Raw genomic sequence first — 15,985 nt, 5'->3', positions numbered from 1 at the left:
TGACCTCAGGCACGGTTCATGTCCCTGGGCCACTATGTGCCCACCTGTAAAATGGGGACATGATAATAACAACAGGACTCTCCCTACCCTGGTGGAAAGGAGACTGGCTCACACGCGGGAACGGGTTTCAGGAACCAGCCAGGATTCTCGTTACATTGTTGCGACCTGGTCCTGCTGTTTGGTTGCCTGGAGCAGGTCTGAGGTTTTCCCATTTCTGGAGTTTTCCCCTGGAGGCGTGGCTGCTGTCCTGTGCTGTGGGGCAGGGCTGGGGATGAGACAGGGGAGGGGACCACTGATGAGGTAGCCCCCCTCATTGCCTTACTGAAGCACAAGCCTGTGCTAGGATGTGCCACGTGGAGGGGATGTGCAGCTGCCCTTGGTCTTGCCCCCAGTGACAGCTTTTGGGGTATCTCTGGGCCCCAGACACCCACATAGATCAATGGTATGCACACTTCTTAGATGCCTGCCCAGTTTTCCTGTGCCCCCTTCCAACTCAGCCATCACTTGAGGCCCCAGCAGCATGAAGGATGAACATTCTGAATCCCCAGGGGCCAGGGTCTATGCATCCATTTAGCTGTTCATCTGCTCATTCGGGATTTGCTAACAGCTATGGATAAACAGACCAATAAAGCTCGGTCCCTGCCTTGAGGAGCTCCCAGTTTAGGGGGACAGACCAATTAAACAATAAATGATGATAATACAGTGGTTGATAACACAGCGTGGCTACACATCAGAGCTCTTTTACGAAGAGCTCACCTTAGAAGTCCGTAGGAGGCAATGGCTTACTCTGAGAGCATCAGGGAAGGCTTCCTGCAGGAGGTGGCTTTAGAGTTAGGTGCTGAAGTGCCAGCAGGAGTTCACCACATGGAACACGTCAGGTTGCAGGACCACAGATGTCGAGGAGTGGTGTAAACAGGAACATTGAGAAGCATGAAGTGGCTGGTACACAGGGGTCTGGGGGGTGAAGCAGGTTGCGGCTCAGCCTGGACCTGGGTTTGAAGTATCCCAAGTGTCAGGCTAAAGAGGATGGATGTACCTGGAGGTGCTGGGAAGCCATGGAAGGTTTCAAGGCAGCAGAGGGTCATCATCACATGTGTGTGCGGGAAAGACCACTGGTGGCCAGGGGGAGGGTGGATTGGAGCTGGGTCAAGTCTGAGGCAGGAAGGCTAATCGGGAATCTGGAGGTAATAGGGCTTTATCAGTAATTGTGCTTGGCTACTAACAATAAGGATGCCAAATAAGAGTGGCTTGAACGAGGTAGGGTTTCCTTCTTTCTCTCTCACTTAATACAAATAGATAGTTCAGAGCTGCTGTAGTGGTTGCATGATGTCCTCGGGCATCCAGCCCTCCATCTTTCCTTTCTGCTACTCTCAAAGCCACCTCCTGAGCACAATATCGCTGCTGCTTCTCCAGCCATAATATCTGAGCCTGGACAAGAAGAAAGAGGCAGGGGAAGGGGAGGAAAAGGCATCTGCCCTCTGAGTCGGCTCCAGTAGAAAGCTGTCCCAGAAGTCCAACCCAACCGCTTCCGTTCATATCTTCTTGGCCACCCCTCTTGGCAAAGGAAGATGGAGTTGTGTGCAGCTGAGCACGTTGTCAGCCCCCACGGTGTTCCTTGGGATAAATAGTAGACAGCTCTGTTGCTAAATGTCCTAGGAGTTAACTGGTTTTTGTTTGTTTTTTTGTTTGTTTGTTTTTCATTCCCCTGCCTGAATCCCCAGACCCCCTGGTCCTAGGTATATGTATCTCCTCCTGCAAAGAGATTGTGACAAAGAAAGAATGTTGCTGCTTGTGTTCATGTGGGATGTGGCAGGATCTGAGCCTGAGCTCAGGCTTTGTCCTCTGCAGGACCAGATATACATGGTGAAAATGTGGGCCAGCCCAGGACAGTGTTGTCACATGGAATGGAGAGCCACTCAGAAGAAACTTCTTCTCAAGGTGAAGTGATGGCAGCAAGATGATAATAATGATTATGGAAGACTGTATTTTCCAAAGATGGCCCCATCTATGCTTTTACAATGGGACTGACACTCCTTTCACCAACAGGAAAGGTCTATCTTCCTTCCCCAGCCAGCTTTCTGGCTCTCTCCTCTCAGGATTCTTGCCCTTGGAACTCAGCCGCCATGCTGTGAGGAAACCCAAACCAGCCCATGTGGAGGGACCACATGGAGAGATACTGAGGCCCCAGCTGCCAGCCAGCGTCAGGCATGAGCATGAACAAGGCTTTGGATGATTCCAGACCCCAGCTGTCAAGTCACCCCTAACCTTCATGTCTTCCAGCTGAAGCCCCAGACATCATGAAACAGAGATGCTGCTCTCTCTGTGCCCTGTCTGAACACCTAAACCACTAAGTCCATGAGCATAATCATTTCTTGATGTCACTGAACTTTGGGCGGCTTGTTTCACAATCCTAGTAAGTGGAACAATGAGTGAGAGCAGCAGTGGCGACTAGTGTTTGTTGAGACCCACCCTGTGCCAGCCTCCACGCTCAGGCACCCTTGGTGTGTCAGTTGGCTCATCTGTCCTGGGAAAGGGTCGCTGCCTCTAGCTGGTGACCAGTGCCAAGGGAGGCAGGGAGGCAGCTAATACACATTTGGTATTTCAGTAGAAGGAAGTGCACTTCAGCTGGGTCAAAAGGATGGTTGGTATCAGAGAGGCAGAGAGCAAAGGGGCCAGATGCCAGAGGCAGAGAGAGTCATCTCTCGTGTCCTTATGACAACCCTCTTTCCAAAGACGATGCTACTGGAAAGAGAACTTAGGCCAGGAACTGTTAGTCTTTTCTTGGCTGAGTCACTAACCAGCTTTGTGACCTGGGTCAGCCATTTACCCTCTCCGTGCCTCAGTGTCCTCACTGTTCAAATGTGGATAGTAAAACCTGCCTGCGTTCCTCACGTGTGAGTCTGTGCCTCACACACAGTGGGAAAACCTACTGGGACACCAAAGGGCCCATCTACCCATGGAAGAAATGTCATGAAGAACACGCTGAAAGATGGAATGTTCGAGTCAACCCTGGGGTGATACTTCTAACAAGAGAACGCAATTAAGGAGTGAGAGGGACTTTCCAAAGCCCATTTTGTGTATGGGGTTTTATGGAGGACTCTGCGTTCTTATTTTAAAGGCACCTTGTTGTTGTTGGGCTTTAGGGGAGAGAGAGACAAAATTTTTGAAAATGGGATGTGTGGGAAGACAAATTTGTGGAGAGTGAAAAGGGAAAGTAATGGGAAAGGGAAAGATTACATGGGCTGCCTCATCGACTCATCGAGAAAGTCATAGCACCATGGTCTGAAGACTCAGTGAGCTGTCACATGTGGGGCCACCCTTAACCAGCAAGACCAATTACTCATGCAAATGTGTCCGAGGCAGGTAAGGCTGGAATGATTAGCAGAAAAGGAGACCTTTTTGTTTTCCCTGGGAGTTTTAGATCTAGGCAGGGAGCTTCTATTTTCTTGATGACTTGGCTTTGGGGTACTATGGTTAATGATTAATGCCATTTGGAGGGAGTGAGGTTAGTTATCATGGGAGTGAGTTTCTGATAAAAGGTGAGCACGGCCCTTCCTCTTGCTCTTTCTCTCTCTCCCTTGGGCCCCTCTCTTGCCACGTGACACCTTCTATCATGTTATGACATAGCAAGAAGGCCCTTGCCAGGTGCAAGCTCCTCTTTCTTGGACTTCCCAGCCTCCAGAACTTGAGGAATAAATCTCTGTTCTTTATATATTACCCAGTCTGCCGTATTCTCTTGCAGAAGCACAAAATGGACTAAGACATGGTGTCTGCATTTAGAAAACAATTACAGCATGCTAGAGCCGAAAGAGACCTAGATTTTCCATTTTACAGATGAAGACACTGAGGGCCCAAAAAGTCTTGGTTAGTGGAGGGGAGAACTTAGGATTTGGAGAAGAAGTGCCACATGCCCATGAGCAGGCCACTCCCTTCCAAACTTAAATTTACTCATCTGTAGAGTGAGCATAACAGCATCTTTTCTTCCTGCCATCGGAGGTGTTGGAGTGTTTTAGAATGGTCTCCAAAAGGGACAATGTGATCTCAGGATGCATCAGTAATTATGTACCATCTAGAACGATGGAGGAGACTGTTCTGCTCAGCTCTGCACTGGTCAGACTGCACTTGGAGCCTTGTTTGGGCTCCATGCTTAAGAGGAGTCTTGGGAAACTAGCTCCTGTCTAAGGAGGGTAAGATGGCACAGGAGCTTGGAAACTGTCTTGTGAAAAACAGAACAGTTTTGGGTTGGGGAAGAGAAGACTCAGGGGGTGGGGGGCAGAAATCTTTGCTCAAGTCTCTGAAGGCTTAAAGGACTGGATTTATTCTGACTGATGAGTAAGTGGCAGGCTTTGGCTCGGCTCAGCCCAGCACCTTGCTCACCGTGGACCCCTCAGTAATGAGAGCTGACAGTGTTCCTGTGAAGGGTGCCAGGAGGAATGGACTCCCAGTGTTCCAGAGATGTGATAGGCTGCTGCGGAAAGCAGTGAGCTTCTTGATGCCAGAAGCATTAAGGAAAAGAGTTAAAAGGAGTCAAAAATTGGAAAAGTAGAGGGATAGGCAAACTGTAGAGCCTCAGAGTAAATGTTTTTGGCAGGAACGTCTACATAATTTGCAGGATTCAAGGCAGAACAAAAATGTAGGGCCCTTGCTTAAAAATGATTAAAGATTCCAAGATGGAGAAACCAAGCTTGTGGTGTCTCCTAAGCATGGCACCATATGGGTTGCATCCTGTGAAGCTGGCCCCGCTTTTAGGCTCTGTGGGCCATGTGGTCTCTATCATGACCATTCAACTATTTTGCCTTTGTAGCATGAAAGTAGCCCCGGATAGTACGTAAAGGAAGGAGCACGGCTGTGTTGCAGTAAAGTGGCAGCCAGATCACAAAAGTAAGATTTTGGCCCATGGGCTGTAGTTTGCAGACCCTGTTTAGAGTCCTGAGATGGGTCATCAGAGCCATCTCAGTATGACGCTGCCCCGAGCCATGTCTGGCCAGCCTCAGTCTCATGTTGGAGCCACTGGGGGTTTACTCTCCTACCTTCTTCTCCTGCCAGGAGAAAAAATGTCTCTACTTTCCATCAGAGAATGAGGATGAGTCAATAAGCCCCAAGCCACTGCCTTTCCCTCCAGGGGCAGAAGCCAGGACAGGGGAGACTGGCCGTCGCCTTGTTCAGGTGGACTCCGCTTTGCCTCCCAGGTGAGAGAAAAGAGGTGGAGGCTTGTCCAGCCTCAGAACCTATAGTGAAAACACACTGTTCAGAAACCCACTGGTGCAGGCTCCGGGGAAGGGGCTATGCACATGTGAGGATGGGAACAGCATCTGCTGTTTTCTTCGGGACCCAGGGCAGGCCTTGGTCTCTGAGGACAGCAGGAGCTTTGGCATTCAGTGCATCTTCCTTAACTCACAGGGACCTGACGTTTGGAAGGGGTTCTGCAGGGTGGGATTTCTGCATCTCTCTTTGAGCTGCATGGTGGCTGATCTAGACCCTATTGATGTTCCAGAGACTGGGTGACCTGAAGGTGAACCCCCCACTTCTATCCTAAATCTCATTCTGCTGAATTTACTAGATGGGGGGACAAGAGAGAAGTCACAGCTCCTACTGGTCTCTGTCTTCTTCCTCTCCCAGAGGATGTCGGTCTCTGCTTCAAAAAGAATCGGCTCTAACTTCATCCAGCCTGAGCCGCGGGTGCAAGCTGTGCCCGATGTCCTGGCCGTTCAGAGCTTGCCCCGCCTCATACGCCATACCTTGTTCTCAGACAGGTTGAGCTCAGCTCTTCTGTGTCAAGGGAAGCTTTTCTGGAGCCATATTTTCATTCAACACACACCACCTTGGCACTGATGTTCTTGCTGGGCTGGGGAGATAGGGAATGAAGATGAATAATGCATTATTTCAACAAACACAGTGGGTGTGCAGCGCGTAGCAGGTGCTGAGGATAAAGTAGTGAAGAAGTCTCAGAACCCAACCTGGTGGATCTCACAGTTCCACTGGGGAGACGGACAAGACAAAATGATGAGAAACAGAGGGCCTGTCAGGCTGCCTGCACAGGTGGGCAGGTGGCAAATGCTGGAAGGAAGTTGCAGGAATACACACTGGCATGGTTCCTGCCTGGGAGGGTGGCTCGGTCTTGTAGGGAATGCCAAGGCACTGAAGCACCCATAGATCCCTGCAGAGCGTGCTGAAGTCACAGTGAGTGGCTGTGTGGACACAGTCCCAAGCTTTGGGCATTTGCTTCCTGGGCCCACTGCAGTAAGCTAGCAGAGAGAGGAGAGAGGAAGGGAAGGATTATCGAGCTCCTCCCCTGGGATCTGTAAAGGAGGGCAACTCTTAGGAGTGACAGAGTGTGAGGGATTGAACTGTGTGCCCTCAAAAGATGTGGAAGTCCTAACCTCAGTACCAGTGAATGTGACTTTATTTGTAAACAGGGTCTTTGCAGATGATCAAGTTAAGATGAGGTTATCAGAATGGGCCCTAGTCCAATGTGACTGTGTACGTACAAAAAAGGGGAAATTTGGACACAAAGACAGACACACACATAGGGAGAACATGATGAGGAGGTTGCAGTTAATCTGCCACAGGCCAAGGAACCACCAGAAACTAGGAGAAAGGCCTGGAACCGATCCTTCCCTAGCTGCTTTCAGAGGGAGTACGGCTAAGCCCATGCCTTGATCTGGGACCCCCCCCCCAAATGAATAGGTCTTTTATTCCATCACTAAAATTTACAAGCATGACTTGGGAATCATCCTTGTTTCTGTAGCTGGACAACTCTTAGATCTTATTTGTCAGCCTGCTGAACTGTTCCTTTTTCAGAGACATAGACACCATCCCCAAATTTTCTGATATCCTTGTTTGTAACTGTTGTTGCTTGTTGAATCAAAGCAGCTGAATTTGAAGCAAGTTCAATGTCATTTCCTTCAAGGATTAACTCATCTTTCTGGGCTTGAGACAGTGAACAAGCAACACCTGGCCTCATTCGAACCCTGCAGATGTATTTTTTACCCAAGAAATTTTGGATTTCAACAAGAGACCCATTCTCCTTAGTAACAACATTGATGGGGAAGTGAGCACACACAGACCTCATCTTGTGACGGAGGCCCCGCGTAACACCCTTGATCATGACCTGTACATGACTACAGATAGTGTGAACAGCAGCCAGTTCCTTTCTATTTCCCCACCATTTGTCAACCTGGAGCCCTTCACTATTACTGTGCACCCCTTCAGAGTGATGTCGACATGTTCTGGAAGGTCCACAGTCTGATTGCTGAGAATGGTCTTCATTCTGTGCCACTGGCTTTCCCAGAGCCGATGGCTTCAGATTCCCAGGGCCCACCGAACCCAGAGGCATCCTCACCTCCTTGATGTGGGACTTCTGACCTCCAGAACTTTGAGACAGTAACTTTCTGTTGTTTAAGCTACTCTGTCTGTGGTACTTTGTTACGGCTGCCTCAGCAGGCTAATGCCCAGTGGAAAGACTGAACTTCATATTAGTGTCCTATTGTGTGTAACAAATAGCCACAAACTTATTTTAAAGTAACAATTTATTCTCTTACAGTTCTGGAGGTCACAAGTCCTAAAATCGAGATGTCGCAGGCCAGCGCTCCTTTTGGAGGCTCCAGAGGAGAATCCATTTCCTTGCCTTTTCTAGCTTCTAGAGGCCACCTGTATTCCCTGGTTCATGGCCCCTTTTTCCATCTTCAGGTGCATCCCTTCAACCTCTGCTCCAAATCAGGAGCTGTGATCCAGGCTCTCACCTCCCCTCTGCCTTCCCTGTGCCCCATGCAACCCCACCCCGCTGGTCCCCAGGGGTTCCCGTGCCTCTTGCCTATGGGCTTGCAAGTACCTATTTCCTTTCCAGCCCTCAGCAGCTGGCTCTGTGTGTTTCTGGAGCGCCACCTCCAGGGCAGTCTTTCCAGACGGTAAAGACACTGTTGGCCCCCGGCTGGGCAGAACCTGCTGCTTAGCCAAAATGTATCTGGCCTCAAACTCTCTTTCTCTCCCTCTCTTTCTACATGAATGTTATGTTTGCAGCTGAGGAGCAGATCTGGGGCTTCATATAAGGAGGGACTGTTCAACAGTCAGAGCTCTCTGGTGATAGAGTAGGGTGGAGTACGAGGATGGCTCACCTGAAGAAGGCAGAATCCTATAGACCTTAAGAACTTCGGCTTCTGAGTCAATTGACCTGTGAGAATCTACCAGTCCCGAGTTTTATGACCTTGAGCCTCAGTTTTCTCCCCTATTAAATAGGAATGATATTAATAGGGTGTAAGTGAGGACCATAACAGAGTCATAAATTTAAAATACCCTCAAGGTAGGTGAAGGAAGCCAGCCTGGTAGAAGAAATGCACGGCCTTGGTGGTCATCTCTCTTTTGATAGACCTCGGGACAAGAAACACACCCTTTTTTGAGCTGTAGGAAAACTGACAGGGCAAACATAGTGATTATAGCAAGGGACACTCAGCCTCAGTGTGGGGAGACAATAAGGAGTGGTGGGGACTGTGGAAAATTGGAGGTCATGTGTCCAGCTGACTCAGAGAGGAGTGGGGTGAGGAAGCTTGGGGATGGAGCCGAGCGGCTCAACTCAAGAGAGGAGGGGGTAAGTGGACGCAATACTGGGCTACAGTCCTCAGGGGCCGTGAAGAATCCCACTGTCCAGGTCTCACCCCAGATCAGGTACATTAGAATATCTGGGTTAGAACCTGGGCATCAGTAGTTTTTAAAGTGTCCCCTCCCAGTGATTCCCAGTGGGGAGAGAGAGAGACTGAAGAAGAGAAGGACTTGGTGATGGGGACTGGGGCTGCAGTGTAACTTCCAAGTCCTGACATGCCTGTAGTCAGTCATTGGATTTAGGGGAAGGGGCTGAATTTAGCATCAAAATAACACAGGCTAATATAGCTTCTGTGAATCAGAGCAGCTGACTTACTAAGGCAGAAAAGGCCAATATTCTTGTAAAATTGCCTAGTCGTGGTCAATCTTTTACGGGAAACAGCACACCCTTTCAGAACTCAGGCAAGAAGAGTTACCAAATGTATATCTATACTGAGAAAGAATCCTGGCGAGTTGGAAATTAGGAAGACAGAGCTCTTGGGAGTTACAGAGCAAGTGGCTGGTGTTAGGAGTAGATGTGCAAGGTTAGCTGCTGAAGATCCAAAATGAAATAAAATGTCCCAACCTCCCCAAGCTTGGTAAATACTAGCTTAAAATTTAACCCTGCCTCAAAGAAGGCAAAGGTAATAGGCTGTGTAGGAAATGACTGTCGGAAGTTTAATGGAATGTTTTAAAATTGGGACCTTGGCCACCTCAAGAAAAAATGTTGAGACATTCAGTAGGATCATTAAAGTGAGGCAGCAAAGGAGAGTGACCCAGGAGGTTGCACTTACCTGATGAATTTGGCACCTGCCCGGTAAATAAAAACCATTCTCACTGAAACAGAGCTTTTATGGCTTGTCTGTGTTCTTTATCAGCTCTCCAGGAGATTATGATACACGCCAAAGTTGGAGAAGCATCAGGGTAAGAGAATTTTTAGTGTGGCAATGCAATTTGGTTGAACTATATGCCCTTTATATTCTATACCTATTTTCCCCTTTCCTGTACCTTTGCAACTGAAAAATTTGGCTCATTAGATTTAGAGTTGGGCTAATTTCAGGGTTCCAGGAGAAAGGCGGGAGCTGAGAGCCTCCACTCAGGAGAACAAGATAGTTAATGGGAGAGCATGAACCCAGAGTGTTTTCTTGTGGGCACGGGACTGAGTTGCTGAGCATGGACTCTTGGAGCCACTTCTACAACACGAGGGTCTTCTGAGTGAAGAGACCAGCAGACCTCTCTGGTGCTTCTTGTAACAGATTCTGGGTCACAGAATTAAAACCATGACTCTGTCACCCCAGGATCTAAAGTCAAGCATGTCAGGGGTTTGAATCCCATGTGGCCTTGGGCACAGCACTTCCTATCTTTGTGCCTCTGTTTCTTCATTTGTAAAATGAGGACAATAATACCTTACAGGGTCCGAGTGCAGTGATATAAGTGGTAGAGCTTCACAATAGTAAAGCCTACAGACATACTTCTTTCCTTTCTGGCTCTAGGCCCAAGGAGTCACAGATTTGTGAGCTGCCTCCAGCCATCGATCCTTCTGCTCCCAGCCGTTGGACACAACGGTGGAAGCAGCAGCAGTGGCCAGCAGTGTCTGGAGTTGTATTTTATTTTTATTTTTCAGTTTTATTTATTTTTGTGAGGGACAGTGCATTGTTTCAATACCTGCATATAACACACAATGATTCACTTAGGGTAGACAGCATAGTTTTGTACCCGTTAGTCCACCACTTCTCCTTCCCCACACCACCCTCCCCTCGCGGCCTCTGGTAACCATTATTCCACTCTCTACTTCTATGACAACTGCTTTCCCCCCCCCTTTTAGATTCTACATATGAGCGAGGTCATGCAGTGTTTGTATTTCTGTGCCTGACTTACTTTACTTAACATGGTAGTTTCCAGTTCCATCCACGTTGCAGCAAATGGTAGGATATCATTTCTTTTTACAGCTGAATAGTATTCCATTGTAAATATATACCACAGGGTTTTTTTTTCTTATCCCTTCATCCATTGATAGGCATTTAGGGTGATTCCATCTCCTGGATATTGTGAATAGCGTTGCAATGGACATGAGAGTGCAGGTGTCATTTTGATATACTGATTTCTTTTCCTTTGGGTATACACCCAGTAGTGGGATAGTTGGGTCTTAGGATAGATCTGCTTTAAGTTCTCTAAGGAAACTTCATACTGTTTTCCACAATGGCTGTACCAATTTACATTCCCACCAATACTGTAGGAGAGTTCCCTTTTTTCTACATCCTCACCAACATTTGTTATTTTTTGTCTTGTTGATAACAGCCATTCTAACTGGGGTGAGATGATATCTCAGTGTGGTTCCAATTTGCATTTCCCCGATGATTAGTGAATTGAGCATTTTTTCATGTGCCTGTTGGCCATTTGTATGTCTTCTTTTGAGAGACAGGTCCTTTGCCAATTTTTTAATGGGGTTATTTGTTTTTTGCTGTTGAGTTGTTTTGAGTTTCTATATATTCTGGATATTAGCCCCTTGTCTAATGTGTACTTTGCAAACACTTTCTCCCATTTCGTAAATTGTCTCTTCACTTTGCTGGTAGTATTCCTTGCTGCTTAGAAGCTTTTCAGTTTGATGTAGTCCCATGTATGTATTTTTTTTATTTGCGTTTAACTTTGTGGTCTCATTCAAAAAAGTATAGCCCATTTCCACTTCATGTAACATTTTCCCTATGTTTTCTTCCAGTAGTTTCATGCTTTCAGTTCTTAAACTTAGGTCTTTCATCCATTTTTTAGTTGATTTTTGTGTATGGTGTGAGATACGGGTCTAGTTTCAATCTTCTGCATATAGATATCCAGTTTTTCCAGCACCATTTATTGAAGAGGCTGTCCTTTCCCCACTGTATATTCTTGGCACCTTGTTGAAAATCAGTTGGCTGTAAGTGCATTGGTTTGTTTCTGGGCTCTCTATTCTGTTCCATTGGTCTACTTGTCTGTTTTTTTTTTTTTTTTTTTTTGTCTTTGTTGTGACGGGCACTCAGCCAGTGAGTGCACCGGCCATTCCCATAGAGGATCCCAACCCGCGGCGGGAGCGTCGCTGCGCTCCCAGTGCCACACTCTCTCGAGTGCGCCACGGGCTCGGCCCTACTTGTCTGTTTTTATGCCAGCACCATGCTATTTTGGTTACTACAGCTTTATAATATATTTTGAAGTCAGGAAGTGTAATGCCTCCAATGTGGTTCCTCTTGTTCAAGATTGCTTTAGCTATATGGGGTCTTTTGTGGTTCCACACAAATTTTCAGATTGTTTTTTCTATTTCTGTGAAGAATGTCATTGGTATTTTGATAGGTATCACATTGAATGTGTAGATTGCTTTGGGTAGTATGAACATTTTGATGATGTTAATTCTTCCAACCCATGAACATGGGATATCTTCCCATTTATTTGTGTCCTCCTCAATTTTTTTCACCAATGTTTTGTAGTTCTCACTGTAGAGGTCTTTCACCTCCATTGTTAAATTCATTCATAGGTATTTCATTGTTTTGGTAGCTATTTTGAATGGGATTACTTTCTTCAGCTATTTCATTACTGGAGTATAGGAAGGATGATGACTTTTGTGTTTTGATTTTGTATCCTATCACTATATTGAATTAATTTATTAGTTCCAGTAATTTTTTGGGGTCTCTAAGGTTTTCTATGTACGTGATCATGTCATCGGCAAATAGGGATAGTTTGACTTCCTCCTTTCTGATTTGCATGCCCTTTATTGCTTTCTCTTGCCTTATTGCTCTGGCTAGAATTCCCAGTACTATTTGGAATAAGAGTGGGGAAAGTGGGCATCTTTATCTGGTTCCAGATCTCAGAGGAAAAAACTCCAATTTTTGTCCATTCAGTAGGATATTGGCCATGAGTTTGTCATATATGCCTTTATTGTGTTGAGGTACATTCTTTCCATACTGAGTTTGTTGAGTGTTTTTATCATGAAGCGGTGTTGGATTTTATCAAATGCTTTTTTTGCATCTATTGAAATGATCGTATGGTTTTTTCCTTCATTTTGTTGATGTGATGTATCACCTTTATTGATTTGCATATGTTGAGCCATCCTTGCATCCCTGGGATGAATCCCACTTGATTATGTTGAATGATCTTTTTAATTGTTCTTGGATTCTGTTTGCTAGTATTTTGTTGAGGATCTTTGCATCTGTGTTCATTAAGAATATTGGTCTGTAGTTTTCTTATTTTGTTGTATATTTTTCTGGTTTTGGTATAAGGTTATTGTTGGCTTCATAGAATGAGTTTTGAAATATTTCCTCCTTTTCAGTTTTTTGGAATAGTTTGAGAAGAATTGGTATTAATTCTTCTTTAAATGTTTGGTAAAATTTGACAGTAAACCCATCTGGTCTAGGGGTTTTCTTTGTTCAGAGACTTTTTATTATTGCTTCAATCTCATTACTCATTGGTCTGTTTAGGTTTTCAAGTTCTTCACGATTCAATCCTGGTAAGTGGTATGTGTCCGGGAATTTACCCATTTCTTCTAGGTTTTCTAGTTTGTTCACATGTAGTGTTCCTAGTAGTCTCTTATGATCCTTTGTATTTCTGTGGTATCAGTTGTAATGTCTCCTTTTTCATTTCTGATTTTATTTATTTGAGTCTTCTCTCTTTTTTATTCATTAGCCTAGCTAAAGGTTTATCAATATTGGTTATCTCTTCAAAAAAACAACCCTGTTTCATTGATTTTTTATATATTTAAAAATCTCTAAGTCATTTATTTCTGCTCTGATCTTTGTTATTTCTCTCCTTCTATTGATTTGATGTTTGGTTTGTTCTCATTTTTCTGGTTCCTTGAGGTGTAATGTTAGGTTGTTTATTTGAATGTTAGGTTGTTTATCTTCTTTTTTGATGTAGGCATTTGTTGCTATAAACTTCCCTCTTAGAATTGCTCTTGCTGTATCCCATAGGTTCTGGTATGTTGTGTTTTCATTTTCACATTTTCATTGTCTCCAGAAATGTTTTAATTTCCTTTTTGATTTCTTCTTTGACCAATCCATCATTTAGGAGCATGTTGTTTAATTTCCATGTGTTCATATGTTTTCTAGTGTCCCTTTTGTTGATTTCTAGTTTATTCCATTGTGGTCAGACAAGGTAGTTGATATTAATTCAATTTTTAAAAATTTGTTGAGGCTTGTTTTGTGACCTAACATATGGTCCATTCTGGAGCATGTTTCATATGCTGCTGAGAAGAATGTGTATTCTGCAGCTGTTGGATGAAATGATCTACATATGTCCATTGGGTCCAATTGGCCTAGAGTAGAGATTAATTCTGATGTTTCCTGATTAATTTTCTGCCTCAATGATCTGTCCTTTGCTGAAAGTACAGTTTTAAAGCCCCCAACTATTATTGTCTTGGAATCTATTTCTCCTGTTAGGTTTAATAGTAATTGCTTTAAACAACCAGGTGCTCCAGAGTTGGGTGCATATATATTTAGAATTGTCATATCCTCTTGTTGAATTGAACCTTTTATCATTATATAATAACCTTTCTTATCTTTTCTTTTAACTTTCCTTGGCTTGAAGTCTATTTTATCCAATATAAGTATAGCTACTTGTGTTCTTTTTTGGTTTCCATTTGCACAAAATATCTTTTTCCATTCCTTTACTTTCAGAGTGTGTCTCTAAAAGTGAAGTGAGTTTTTTGTAGGCAGTATATTGTTGGTTCTTGAGGCATTCTGAGTCTTTAAATTGGGGCATTTAATCCATTTACATTTAGAGTTATTATTGATATATAGGGGCTTGTTGCTGCCATTTCGTTACTTTTTTCTGGTTGTTCTCTTGATACTTTTTCCTTTTTTCTGATCTTACTGTCTTCCTTTGTGATTGTGTAGTTTTCTCTAGCAGTGTATTTTGATTTATTGCTATTTAATTTTAGTATGATTGGTAAGTTTTTGTGTTATGGTTACCATGAGGCTTACAAAAAACATGTAATAGTTAGAATATTTTAGATTAATAACAACTTAATTTTGATACCTAAGAAAAAAAGAAAGAATCAAAGCCTACTTTATACTTTGGCATCATTCCCCCCTACTTTTTGACATTTTGTTATTTCAGGTTACATCCTTTAATATTGCCTATGTCTTATATGGTTGTTGTGTTTGTTATTGTCTTGTTAAGTTTGTCCTTTATATTAAGGATGCAAGCGGTTTATTCAACCCCCCATCCCCTTATGACACTGGAGTATTCTGAGATTGTCTGTGAACTTACTTTACTAATGAGTTGTTAGTACTTCCAAATGTTTTCTTGCTGCACTTTAGAATTGTGTTCTTTCAGATCAAAAAGTCCCTTTAGCATTTCTTGTAAGGCAGGTCTACTGTTGGTGAACTCCCTTAGCTTTTGTTTGTCTGAGAAAGTCTTTATTTCTCCTTCATATTTGAAGGTTAGTTTACCTGGATAGAGAATTCGAGGCTGACAGTCATTTTCCCTCAGCACCCTGAATATGTCATTCCATTCTCTTCTGCCCTGTGGGGTTTCTACTGAGAAATCTGCTGAGAGATATATTGGGGCTCCATTGAATGTTACATGTTTCTTTTCTCTTCCTACTTTCAGTATCCTTTCCTTGCCTTTGGTTTCTGATAATTTGATTATGATGTGCCTTGGGGTTTTCCTCCTTGGATTAAATTTGCTTGGCACCCTCTGAATTTCCTGTACTTGGATGCTGTCATCTTTCTCCATGGTTGGGAAATTTGCAGCGATTTATTTCCTTGAATATGCTTTCTCCGTCTCTTCCTTTTTCTTCTCCTTCAAGTATGCCAATTATGCAGAGGTTATTTCACTCAAGGGGGTCCCATATATACTGTATTTCTGTTTCATTTTTTCTTATTCTTTTTCTTTTTCTCCTCTGATTTCATAATTTCCTATGTTTTACCTTTGAGATTACTGATTCTTTCCTTCATTTGATTAAGTTTGCCTTTGGAGATTTTTATCAAGTTTTTCAGTTCAGATAATGTATTCTTTATTTCTAGAATTTCTATTTGGTGTTTCTAAATTGATTCAATTGCTTTGTCAAATTTCTCATTCTCCTCCTGGATTGTCTTCCAGATATCATTTAATTTTCTGTCTGTATTTTCTTGTGGCTCCCTAAACATCCTTAAGACGGTTTTTCTGATTTCTCTGTCAAACATTTCATAAGTCCACTCTTCCTCTGGGTCTATGGCTGGTGCTTGGTTTGTTTCCCTTGATGGTGTCATATTTCTCCATTCTTTCTTGGTCTTTGTGTCTTTGCACTGATGCCTGGGCATTTGAGGATACTGCTACCTATGTCTTCTAGGTTTTATAGATGTTCTGTGGTGGTGTGCAACCTTTACTGGTTAATATCAAATCTTTGTCTCTGATCCATGTTTTTTTTTTTTTTTTTTTTTTTTTTAGTTCTGTGTTGGATTTTTAGTTA

At 44.0% G+C, this 15,985-nt stretch overlaps 1 pseudogene; it reads right to left on the bottom strand.

Annotated features, from left to right (window-relative positions):
- Positions 1 to 6,766: 6,766 nt before the first annotated feature.
- On the bottom strand, positions 6,767 to 7,269 carry LOC134391282 (large ribosomal subunit protein uL6-like; annotated as a pseudogene).
- Between the last annotated feature and the right edge of the window lie 8,716 nt (positions 7,270 to 15,985).

The sequence above is a fragment of the Cynocephalus volans genome, chromosome 11, assembly GCF_027409185.1.
Source record: "Cynocephalus volans isolate mCynVol1 chromosome 11, mCynVol1.pri, whole genome shotgun sequence".
NCBI classification, from domain to species: Eukaryota; Metazoa; Chordata; class Mammalia; order Dermoptera; family Cynocephalidae; genus Cynocephalus; species Cynocephalus volans.
Note: the sequence above shows the minus strand (reverse complement) of the source record. Positions and strands in the feature narration are given on the sequence as shown.